This window comes from Oncorhynchus masou, chromosome 10, assembly GCF_036934945.1.
Source record: "Oncorhynchus masou masou isolate Uvic2021 chromosome 10, UVic_Omas_1.1, whole genome shotgun sequence".
Lineage (NCBI taxonomy): Eukaryota > Metazoa > Chordata > Actinopteri > Salmoniformes > Salmonidae > Oncorhynchus > Oncorhynchus masou.
In genome coordinates this window covers 47,692,754-47,704,720 of record NC_088221.1, presented here as the reverse complement: position 1 = coordinate 47,704,720, position 11,967 = coordinate 47,692,754, and positions in this window count along the sequence as shown.

Sequence of the window (11,967 nt, the reverse complement as noted above, 5' to 3'; positions counted from 1 at the left end):
ATAAAATAGTACTTCCGGGTAACGGAATTTCGGAAACGTACAAATTAACAGTCCCTCACGTAAATTAGAAAAGTGTCATTAACCTGTATTTATTAATAACGATGTATGAAAAAAAATATTGTCTAAACATTAACAATGACTCATTTGTTCATATTTAACTGAAATTTGCATTAATTTGGGATTTTAAAACACGTTCCAACGTTCAAATAAATGCCCCCGAATCACTATATATGCATTACATATTGGCTTATAGAGAAATAATGATTCTGTAAAGGTGGGGAGGGGAGTACTCAGTATTGTCTGTAGAATTAATATATATATATATATATAACACTTTGTTGGTTACTACATGATTTCCATGTGTTGCATTGTTTTGATGTCTTCACTATTAGTCCACAATGTAGAAAATAGTACAAATAAAGGAAAACCCTGGAATGGGTAGGTGTGTATAAACTTTTGACTGGTACAGTATATATTTACATAATTTGTAACATTATGTACTATGCAAAGCTGCAAAAAATATTGATTTCGTATCATACGCATAGTGTTTTACCAATTGAGATAGAGGACTCTGTGCCATGGCTTCATTAAAGTGGTGGAAGCCCTCAATGGCGCTGCCAATGCTAAGACGCCCCTTTGACCACTAGAGGCCTCTAGCATTCTCCATGGTTTTATGGATTAAACTTTTATTTTGAAGGCAGAATCCCGAAACCGGAAGTCTTATTGTGGATAGCATCCAGCTAGTGTTGCTGTCATGACGCTAGTGAGAGTGGCCAGCAAATCTGACACCTGGCATGGCATGTTTCAGCAAGGTCATGCAGTGAAATACTTATTTGACAGAACTATTTTAGCTATCATGTCATGAAAATACAACAATAGGTTTTGTGTCTGTGTCAGCGTGACCTTTTATTAGTAACCTGAAGGTAAAAATATATATTTTGTTTCACGTAAGTGTATCTGGAAGATATTTAAAATAGTTTATTGGCGACAATTACTGTAATGTCGATTAGGTATCATATCAGGTCCGCTCGACATAAACGAAATATGGCGAAGCATGGCGCCATACTATATGACCTCCGTTTTGCGAGCTCCGGCCCAACTTTGATATTTTGTGATACTTTTTTGGCATTTATTTTTACTTGTATTTTCCCTAAATGTATCCGATATAACTTCTTATAAACGACAATAACTTTTTACCATCAGATCCATCAATGCATTTTTTACCTGTCCTGTATTACCTTATGGTCAGATGAATTCTACCTCCCATGGGAGTTTTAAGCTGTTATCATGAACGTAGTAGACATTCCACTTAAGGACAAGAAAAATAACAAGCTGGCACTTAACAAACTGTACGAGGCTATAAACAAGCTTGAAAACTTTTCTTTTCTAGTTGCCTGTGATCCGGGTCACGGCGCCAATGTAACAGTATAACTTTAGTCCGTCCCCTCGCCCATACCCGGGCTCAAACCAGGGACCCTCTGCGCACATCAACAACTGACACCCACGAAGCATCGTTACCCATCGCTCCACAAAAGCCGTGGCCCTTGCAGAGCAAGGGGAACCACTACTTCAAGGTCTCAAAGCGAGTGACGTCACTGATTGAAATGCTACTAGCGTGCACCACCGCTAACTAGCTAGCCATTTCACATCCGTTACACCTGCAAATGTAATTCCACGTCATTACAACACTTGATGCCCAATTTCCATCAACACGTCTCCAACGCCACTAGGGGTGATAAGGTCCTGTTATTCTACCTACAAGCAAGCATACAAGGCCCTCCCTCCTCCCCCATTTGGCCGATCATATCATGACTCTGTACTCCTGCTTCCTGTTTACTGTTGTCCCCATAGTGGCGGTTTCCATTCCAGCCATTACAATGATCCTGTCCTCCTATAGCTCCTCTCACCAGCCTCGCATGGTGGAATCATATTACACAGGCTCTGACGCATGTGGCAGGGACTACAGTCCATTACTAATTACAAATGAAGACACGGATCTGCCCTAACGATGCCTCTCTACCAGAAGAACTCGATACATTTAATTGTATTCATTCTTCGACTATAACAACACCGTGCTGCGTGTGAGGGCCCCTACCGACCCAGAGGATCTCGGCTCTCCGAGGCCGACCTGAGTCTTTAATCAGGTCAACACTCGTAAAAGCCTCATGGCCGGATGGTATTCCACGGCGTGTTCTTAGAGCATGGCAGGCATCAACACTGTCATTTCCAACCTCTCCTTGTCCCAGTCTGCAATCCATACATCTCAAGATGACCACCATCATTCCTGTTCCTAAGAGCTCTAAGGCTTCATGCCACAATGACTACCACCCTGTAGCACTCACATCTGTAATCATGAAGTGCTTTGAGAGGCTGGCTTTGGCACACATTAACTCCACCATCCCAGAAACCTTAGACCCAAGACAACTACAGGAAATGGTGGGACGAGCTTGCCCCCATCCACGTAGACGGGGCTGCAGTAGAACGTGTTGAGAGCTTAAAGTTCCTCGGTGTCCAAATCACTAAGGTCTTTAAATGGTCCACACACACACAACATTGCCCTCTTCCCCCACAGGAGGCTAAAAAGGTTTGGCATGGGCCCACAAATCCCCAAAGCTCTACAGCTGCACCATTAGGAGCATCTTGACTGGCTGCATCACAGCTTGGTATGGCAACTGCACCGCCTGAATCGCATGGCGCTACAGAGGGTGGTGCAGACATCACTACGGGCTCTACAACCCGTACATCACTGGGACCGAGCTCCCTGCCATCCAGGACCTCTATATCAGGAGGTGTAAAAGGAAGGTCCGGATAATCGGACCTTTATAGTAGAATCATACAACCAAAATCTAAAGACGGTGACATCTTGTGGAAGCCCTAGGAAGTGCATAAACATCCATATCTAAGCTGGACTTCAAATGGCACTGTTTTCAAAATCGAGGTCTCACTTCCTGTTTGGATTTCTCCTCAGGTGTTTGCCTGCCATATGAGTTATGTTATACTCACAGACATAATTCAAACAGTTTTAGAAACTTCAGAGTGTTTGCTATCCACCAGTAATAATACCATGCATATATTCCCATCTGGGAAAGAATAGGAGGCCGTTTACTCTGGGCACGCCTTTCATCCAAAAGTGAAGTTGCTGCCCCCTAGCCCCAACAGACTCCAACCACTCAAGCCATAGACTGTTCTCTCTGCTTCCGCACGGAAAGTGGTACAGGTGTATCAAGTCTGACACCAACAGGCTCCTGAACAGCGTCTATCCTCAAGCTATAAGACTTGTTGCTAAATAGCAAACAGAATCTGTTGACCCTTGTACTGTATTTGTGTACTGTCTCTATGAACACTCACATAAGTCTACACCCTGACGCATTCTGGCACTCCAATACACACACACACACACTAATTTCATTTGCTTGCACACACATTTATACTGACTCTACACACTCACATCCTGAAGTCTAGTCACCTTACCCCTATAATGATATACATGTATCTACCTGCACCACTCCAGTATCCCTGTACATTGTAAATATGGTACTGGAACTGACCCTGTATATAGTAACCTGTAGGTGAGTATAGGTCCCACATTAACCTTTAATGACGTGAGCGTGAAGTCAGCGTGGATAGGGCCCTTCACTCCCATCTCTTCCTTCAGGGGTTTGGTTTACCCCTCCAGGTTGGTGTTGGGCTCCCCAACTTTGTAAAGCTCATCATCCTGCATGCAAGGACAGTTGGTCATGAGTAACTATCAAACTCCTAACTCCTGCTTGCTACAATCTTACCTCTAACAGGTTACTAAATACAAGTATGGCACTGAAATGTATAGCGGCTGTTTTATAGGCTCCTGACTAATCCTGCTGTTTTGTTGTTGAACACCTGAGGGCATCCTTGAGCACATCTACTCCATCTAGTTTTTATCATTATTTTATTAAAGGAAAACACAAAGATGTTGAAGGGCTCCCGAGTGACACAGCGGTCTAAGGCACTGCATCTAAGTGCTTGAGGCATCACTACATTTAATAAGAATTTGTTCTTAACCGACTTTAAAAAAAAAAGTTTACATACATGCAGGTTGGAGTCAGTAAAATGTATTTTTTAACCACTCCTCAAATAAAAATTAATACTGTATGCTTCGTTCTAATTGATATACCATGTCAATATCACCTACTATAAGGTTGTTTTAATTATTATGTGGATTATAATAAAGTGGCACATTTGCAAAGGGATTGATGCATTTCTGTCAGGGCAAATCAGGCCTGGGATATTGAGTTATGAATGTCCAACTTTAGTCTGTGTCAGGTGAACTGTTGTGTCCTCATCTTTTGGTCTGATAATTTCATTCAAGCATTTGGGTTATAAATAGAAGTTACAAAGAAATAAAATAATGAAATAATAAATTTACTCCAACATGTTGGCTAAAGCAAATCAGGAATGTAACGGTTTTTAAATCTTGGCTGTACTATTATTGTATTTGTTGTCTGCCAAATGGTCAGAATTTTTTAAATAATGAATTTCCTTCTCCCTTATTTATTATGATCCAAAGCCACAGATGAGTGAGTCACTCAATTTTATTCTGCAAAATACCCTATTAAATAGGCTAAGTCTAAATTAATACATTAAATTGGTTAAATAAACTAGTATATTTCATCAAAAAGAACACATTAATTAAATAGCTCAGCTCTTGAACATATGGGCAATCCTTTTCCATATCGTATCCTTGCTGGTCTCTCATTCAGTTTATTCTTCACATCAGCAAAAAAGGACATCACATCAGAAACTCTCTTTATACAGAAAGAGAGGCTATCAGTCTTTCCACACTAGTAAATAAAGCCAGTTTGTAATGTTTTTTTGTCATCTGTTTTTCGAGGGAGAGAAACCAGAAGTGAAACCAAAGGCATAATCAGCGTTCTAATTCCCCCCTTGTGAGTTAGACACTACGGACGGTAGTGATGTACTGGGGCCAAGCTCCCTGCCATGCAGGACCTCTACACCAGCCGGTGTCAGAGGAAGGCTCTCAAATATTACATTTACATTTACATTTAAGTCATTTAGCAGATATTGTCAAAGACTCCAGCCAGAGTCTGGAAACGAAACGACTATGAACAACTTCTTTGCCCCCAAGCTATAATACTGATAAATAGTTAGTCTGGGTAGCTTATTTACGTTACACTGTTTGCTTAATTATTTTTTCACAAAGAAAAGCTACAGCCCTTCATGTCTCCTCTCCTTCACATAGTGTATGAGACTATGGCTGATACTGTAGGTTCCATCGTACAGAATTGCACAGTGTAGACATATAGTGTGTATACTATAGACACAGTACTATTACACTGTTAGCTTCATTCTCCATTATTGGGCTGGGTTTATGTTAACCCAGCCATAGTGACATTACACTGGTGGTTTGTTTTCTTCACGCAGTTGCTGGGTTACGATAGTTGTTGTTACACAATTTTTCAGTCCAGACAGTAACTATCCTAGTTTCCCTTGGAAACTCACATCTCAGCTCTATTACACCGTGAGGTGTGTAGCTGGGTTACTAGTTTCCTGTTGCACTTATAGTTAAGACAGTAACCATCCTAGTTTCCCCTGGAAACTCACATTACAGATATATTATGATGTTTTTCACACAGTGCGAAGCTGGATTGATGCTCAATGGTTTCTGTTCCATTACTCTACATACAGTAACCATCCTAGCTAGTTTTCTCCTTGAAACTTACATCTCAGCTCTACTACACTGAGGTTTTCAGTATATAGCTGGGTTTGCTACAATTCTGTTACATTACTTTACAGTACAGACCGTAACTATCCTAGTTTCCCTTAGAAACTCACATAACAGATAGATTACAATGCTGGTCTTATGCAGTGTGTAGCTGGGGTTGCCATCTTGTTTTGTTACTCCGCAGGGTGTACACTACATATATCTTCTTCCCACAGAGAGAAACAACCATTTCAAGTATGGCTTTTCGAGCTTGAGAAAATGGGCGGGATCTTAGACTGCGTAGTCATCCAGAGGTGCTTTCCGTTGGCAATGGCAGCTTCTCACAAGCCCAAAGGCCAAACGGAGAGAGGCAAGTGGAGTTCCCATGAGCACTGAGTACAGCGATGAAAGGCTATGAAGTCCAATTCTAATGCTGGCCACTGCTATAGTTCCGGATCCTGTAATGTCTCAGGGTTTTCTATTTGTGATTTTTAGATTTGATAGGGAAGCTGAGAGGTCAAATATACTGTTGAGGTGTTCTACTGCCAAGTTTACACCTTCACTATTACAGTGGAACGTTTTACCCAGGAAATTGTCTAAAAGGGATTGAATTTGTTGTTGCCTAATTGTTTTTTGCTAGGTTTTCCAAACTGCATTCCTATAGCATTTCTTAATGTTACTCAGTTCCTTTGGCTTTGATTGACACCGTGGTTGACTGAATGTTTCCTAATGAGTTCAGAGGAAAGAAGTGTCAATCTACATCCCGTCATTCTGGCCAAGAGTTCTGGTCCTGGGGCTCAGTTCACAAACACAAACAGACCCTATAATGTGTCTGACAGACGTCAACTGGCCAGTGGTCCACATACGCCCCTCTTGCTGTTGCGGGTGAACTAGATGATTCCCCCAGTGTGTTGTGCCCAGCAAAGGCAATGGACACTTTTCACAGATGCAGACAATACGAAAGCTTTATCCGTTTTTATTTACTATGATGAGAGTTCTCGTCCAGGGTCTATCCGAACGGACTCTCACATTGTATGGTGTACACTGTTAGTGCAGCTTTTCGGCTGGTCCGCCGGATTTTGCCTTTTGTTGTGGTGACACATTCTACTGAAGGAGTAACAGGGAACAGGCCACAATGGACACGAGGACCCTCTTGAACCACATTCGATTTCTGGGCCTCACCATAAATGAGGAGAAAAGTCAACTGACCCCCTCACGTAAGGTGATCTACCTTGGGATGTCCATGGACTAGAGTCTCATGTGGGCCTCACGTCTCCCTCAGATGAGAGTAACAAAATACTATCTTACTTCAACCGTTTCTGTCTCGGACGAGCCATGGCTTCACTGTTGGTTCCACTGGGCCATATGGATCACAAAGCCTTCACTATATCATCCTGGAATATCCAAGGCCTGAGGTCATCTGCCTTTGGCCGAAAGAGCAGGAACCCGGACTTCACCAAAGAAATCGGTAATACAGGCATTGTCATCCTGCAAGAAACCTGGTATAGAGGGGACAGACCCACTGTTTGCCCTCTAGGTTACAGAGAGCTGGTAGTCCCATCCACCTACCAGGTGTGAAACAGGGAAGGGACTCAGGGGGTATGCTAATTTGGTAAAGAGCAGACCTAACTCACTCCATTAAATTAATCAAAACAGGAACATTTTACATTTGGCTAGAAATTCAAAAAGAAATGATCTTAACAGAGAAAAATGTCCTCCTGTGTGCTACCTATATCCCCCCACTAGAATCCCCATACTTTAAGGAAGACAGCTTCTCCATGCTGGAGGGGAAATCAATCAATTCCAGGCCCAGGGACATGAACTAGCCTGTGGTGACCTAAATGCCAGAACCGGACAAGAACCTGACACCCTCAGCACACAGGGGGACAAACACCTGCCTGCAGGTGACAGCATTCCCTCCCCCATATGCCCCCCTAGGCACAACTATGACAACATAACAAACAAAAATGGGTCACAACTCCTGCAGCTCTGGCGCACGCCATAGTCTATGGTAGGCTTCGAGGGGACTCCTATGGTAGGTACACCTATAGCTCATCTCTTGGCAGTGGTACTGTAGACTACTTCTGTCACCAACCAAGGAGGGCCTACAGCAGCACCTAGATATTCTGCACAGACTCTGCCAGACCTGGGCCCTGACAGTAAATCTCACTAAGACCAAAATAATGGTGTTCCAAAAAAGGTCCAGTCGCCAGGACCACAAATACAAATTCCATCTAGACGCCATTGCCCTGGAGCACACAAACAACTATACATACCTTGGCCTAAAGATCAGCGACAGGTAACTTCCACAAAGCTGTGAACGATCTGAGAGACAAGGCAAGAAGGGCATTCTATGTCATCAAAAGGAACATAAAATTCAACATACCAATTTGGATCTGGCTAAAAAATACTTGAATCAGTCATAGAGCCCATTGCCCTTTATGGTTGTGAGGTCTGGGGTCTGCTCACCAACCAAGATTTCACAAAATGGGACAAACACCAAATTGAGACTCTGCATGCAGAATTCTGCAAAAATATCCTCTGTGTGCAACGTAGAACACCACATAATGCATGCAGAGCAGAATAAGGCTGATACCCACTAATTATCAAAATCCAGAAAAGAGCCGTTAAATTCTACAACCACCTAAAAGGAACGATTCTCAAACCTTCCATAACAAAGCCATCATCTTCAGAGAGATGAACCTGGAGAAGAGTCCTCTAAGCAAGCTGGTCCTGGGGCTCTGTTCACAAACCCAAACACACCCCACAGAACCCCAGGACAGCAGCACAATTACACCCAACCAAATCACGAGAAAACAAAAAGATAATTACTTGACACATTGTAATGAATTAACAAAAAACCAGAGCAAACTAGAATAGCATTCTGGCCCTAAACAGAGTACACAGTGGCAGAATACCTGACCACTGTGACGGACCCAAACCTAAGGAAAGCTTTGTACAGACTCAGTGAGCATAGCCTTGATATTGAGAAAGGCCTCCGTAGGCAGGCATGGCTCTCAAGAGAAGACAGGCTATGTGCACACTGCCCACAAAATGTGGTGGAAACTGAGCTACACTTCCTAACCTCCTGTCCAATGTATGACCATATTAGAGACACATATTTCCCTCAGATCAACAAAGAATTTGAAAACAAAACCAATTTGGATAAACTCTCATATCTACTGGGTGAAATTCCACAGTGTGCCATCACAGCAGCAAGATTTGTGACCTGTTGCCACAAGAAAAGGGCAACCAGTGAAGAACAAACACCATTGTAAATTACAACCCATATTTTTGCTTATTTATTTTCCCTTGTGTACTTTAACCATTTGTACATTGTTACAACACTCTATATATATATATAATATGACATTTGTAATGTCTTTATTGTTTTGAAACTTCTGTGAGTGTAATGTTTACTGTTCATTTTTATTGTTTATTTCACGTTTGTATATTATCTACCTCACTTGCTTTGGCAATGTTAACACATGGTTCCCATGCCAATAAAGCCCATTGAATTGAATTGAATTGAATATAGATACAGACAACATTCTTCTGAAACTCACCAGTCTATTCTTGTTCTGAGAAATGAAGGCCATTCCACGTGAGAAATTACCAAGAAACTGAAGATCAGTTACAACGCTGTGGACGCTGTGTACTACTCCCTTCACAGAACAGCGCAAACTGGCTCTAACCAGAATAGAAAGAGGAGTGGGAGGCCCCAATGCACAACTGAGAAAGAAGACAAGTCCATTGGAGTGTCTAGTTTGAGAAACAGACGCCTCACAAGTCCTTAACTGGCGACTCCGGGATGCTGGCCTTCTAGGCAGAGTTCTAAAGAATAAGCCATATCTCAGACTGGCCAATGAAAAGAAAAGATTAGGATGGGCGAAAAAACACAGATCCTGGACAGAGGAATTCTGCATAGAAGGCCAGTCGCCTCTTCATGGTTGACGTTGAGCCTGGTGTTTTGCGGGTACTATTTAATGAAGCTGCCAGTTGAGAACTTGTGAGTCATCTGTTTCTCAAACTAGACACTCGAATGTACCTGTCCTCTTGCTCAGTTGTGCACCAGGGCCTCCCACTCCCACACCAAGAGTGTGCAAAGCTGTCATCAAGGGTGGCTATTTGAATAATTTCAAATATAAAATATATTCTGATTTGTTTGTAACCTTTTTGGCTACTATATGACTCCATATGTGTTATTTCATAGTTCATATTTCTTCACTATTATTCTACAAAGTAGAAAATTGTAAAAAAATATATATATATATATATATATATATATATATATATATATATATAAAAAACTAAAGAAAAACCCTTGAATGAGTAAGTGTTCGAAAACCTTTGACAGGCAGTATAATTCTGTGGGTGTTGTGTACTGTGTGCATCAGTGACGGCTCCTCTGAGGATTGTTTGTCTAAATCATCCAAATTGATTAAAGTCGCTAACATCAAGTCACCTACAGACTTGATATCATTGGCCACTTTAATAAATGGAACACTAGTCACTTTAATAATGTTTACATATCTCATATTACATGTATTTACTGTATACTGTGTCCTTCACTATCTATTCTTTACTATCTATTGTATCTTAGCTGTTCTGTCACTGCTCATCCATATATTTATACTTATATATTCTCATCCCATCTCATTTACTAGATTGTGTGTATTAGGTTTTGTTGTGAAATTGCTCGATATTACCTATTACCTGCTGCACTGTCAGATCTAGAAGCATAAGCATTTCACTACACTCGCAATAACATCTGCTAACCATGTCTATGTGACCAAAACAATGTTATTTTATTTCACTTTATTTGAACATGATGCGCAAAAATATGCTAATATCGGTCCCATTGACTTGAATGGGGATTTGTACCACAAACGCTAAAACGTTAGCATGTGGAAAGGTAAAACAAACCATGGATTGCTGTCATACCATTTCCATAGACAGCTTACAGGGTAACGAAACAAATGTGTCATTTTGTAATTTGTGTGTACTATGCCTTTAAGAGAGCGAGTAGCATGTTGCACAGTGTACATAGACGTATTAACGAAAAATGTACATGTATTATTGTCTAAGCATGACCTGTGAAAGTGATGTTGATGACAACTACAACATCAATTAACATTGTATAATTTCTTTACTGACATCATTAAAATCATTACTGAGATGGAAGTGATATAAACAGTGAGTATAGACGACACTGAGTGTACAAAACATTAAGAACACCTGCTCTTTCCATGACACAGATTGACCCGGTGAATCCCTTATTGATGGCACTCGTTAAATTCACTATCAATCAGTGGAGATGAAGGGGGAGACAGGTTAAAGAAGGATTTTTAAGCCTTGAGATAATTGAGACATGGATTGTGTATGTGTGCCATTCACAGGGTGAATGGGCAAGACAAAAGATTGAAGTGCCTTTGAACAGGACGTGGTAGTAGGTGCCAGGCGCACCGGATTGTGTCAAGAACTGCAAAGGTTTTTCACTCTCTACACTTTCCTTTGTGTATCAATATTGGTCCTCCACCTAAAGGACATCCAGCCATCTTGACACAACTGTGGGAAGCATTGAAATCAACATGGGTCAGCATCCCTGTGGAACGCTTTCAACACCTTGTAGAGTCAACATGGGTCAGCATCCCTGTGGAACGCTTTCAACACCTTGTAGAGTCAACATGGGTCAGCATCCCTATGGAACGCTTTCAACACCTTGTAGAGTCAACATGGGCCAGCATCCATGTGGAACACTTTCAACACCTTATAGAGTCAACATGGGGCCAGCATCCCTGTGGAACACTTTCAACACCTTGTAGAGTCAACATGGGTCAGCATCCCTGTGGAACGCTTTCAACACCTTGTAGAGTCAACATGGGCCAGTATCCCTGTGGAACGCTTTCAACACCTTATAGAGTCAACATGGGCCAGCATCCCTGTGGAACGCTTTCAACACCTTGTAGAGTCAACATGGGGTCAGCATCCCTGTAGAACGCTTTCAACACCTTGTAGAGTCAACATGGGCCAGCATCCCTGTGGAACGCTTTCAACACCTTATAGAGTCAACATGGGCCAGCATCCCTGTGGAACGCTTTCAACACCTTGTAGAGTCAACATGGGGTCAGCATCCCTGTAGAACGCTTTCAACACCTTGTAGAGTCAACATGGGCCAGCATCCCTGTGGAACGCTTTCAACACCTTATAGAGTCAACATGGGCCAGCATCCCTGTGGAACGCTTTCAACACCTTGTAGAGTCAACATG